Here is a 1,698-nt window from a genome sequence, read left to right on the forward strand (position 1 = left end):
GGTATAACATCAACCTGTGTCCTGGTTGTGCTGGTGTGGGGTATAATACCAATCTGTGTGTCCTGGTCGTGCTGGTGTGGGGGTATAACATCAACCTGTGTGTCCTGGTCGTGCTGGTATAATATCAACCTGTGTGTCCTGGTTGTGCTGGTGTGGGGGTATAACATCAACCTGTGTGTCCTGGTCGTGCTGGTGTGGGGGTATAACATCAACCTGTGTGTCCTGGTCGTGCTGGTGTGGGGTATAACATCAACCTGTGTGTCCTGGTGGTGCTGGTGTGGGGGTATAACATCAACCCGTGTGTCCTGGTCGTGCTGGTGTGGGGTGTAACATCAACCTGTGTGTCCTGGTCGTGCTGGTATAACATCAACCTGTTTGTCCTGGTCGTGCTGGTGTGGGGGTATAACATCAACCTGTGTGTCCTGGTCGTGCTGGTGTGGGGGTATAATATCAACCTGTGTGTCCTGGTCGTGCTGGTATAACATCAACCTGCTTGTCCTGGTCGTGCTTGTGTGGGGGTATAACATCAACCTGTGTGTCCTGGTCGTGCTGGTGTGGGGGTATAACATCAACCTGTGTGTCCTGGTCGTGCTGGTATAACATCAACCTGTTTGTCCTGGTCGTGCTTGTGTGGGGGTATAACATCAACCTGTGTGTCCTGGTCGTGCTGGTGTGGGGGTATAATATTAACCTGTGTGTCCTGGTCGTGCTGGTGTGGGGGTATAACATCAACCTGTGTGTCCTGGTCGTGCTGGTGTGGGGGTATAACATCAACCTGTGTGTCCTGGTCGTGCTGGTGTGGGGGTATAACATCAACCTGTGTGTCCTGGTCGTGCTGGTGTGGGGGTATAACATCAACCTGTGTGTCCTGGTTGTGCTGGTGTGGGGGTATAACATCAACCTGTGTGTCCTGGTCGTGCTGGTGTGGGGGTATAACATCAACCTGTGTGTCCTGGTCGTGCTGGTGTGGGGGTATAACATCAACCTGTGTGTCCTGGTCGTGCTGGTGTGGGGGTATAACATCAACCTGTGTGTCCTGGTCGTGCTGGTGTGGGGGTATAACATCAACCTGTGTGTCCTGGTCATGCTGGTGTGGCGGTATAACATCAACCTGTGTGTCCTGGTCGTGCTGGTATAACATCAACCTGTTTGTCCTGGTCGTGCTTGTGTGGGGGTATAACATCAACCTGTGTGTCCTGGTCGTGCTGGTGTGGGGGTATAACATCAACCTGTGTGTCCTGGTCGTGCTGGTATAACATCAACCTGCTTGTCCTGGTCGTGCTTGTGTGGGGGTATAATATCAACCTGTGTGTCCTGGTCGTGCTGGTGTGGGGGTATAACATCAACCTGTGTGTCCTGGTCATGCTGGTGTGGGGGTATAATATCACCCTGTGTGTCCTGGTCGTGCTGGTGTGGGGGTTTCACATCAACCTGTTTTTTACGAAGCATGTGACAAATAAAAGTTGACTTGGAAACAGACTGTTCAGTGTCAGGGCCTGTCAGGTGGCTCCCCCTTGTGGCTATACAATATCATGATAGTTGAGGCAGAAGAAGATATTGTAAATAAACCTCCCCCAGTCCGTCTCACACCTCCCCTTCCAGCACACACACACTCACTCACTCTCAGTCTCTCTCAGCCCCCACACACACTCACTCTCAGTCTCTCTCAGCCCCCACACACACTCACTCTCAGTCTCT

This window comes from Oncorhynchus masou, unplaced genomic scaffold (genome assembly GCF_036934945.1).
Source record: "Oncorhynchus masou masou isolate Uvic2021 unplaced genomic scaffold, UVic_Omas_1.1 unplaced_scaffold_2107, whole genome shotgun sequence".
Lineage (NCBI taxonomy): Eukaryota > Metazoa > Chordata > Actinopteri > Salmoniformes > Salmonidae > Oncorhynchus > Oncorhynchus masou.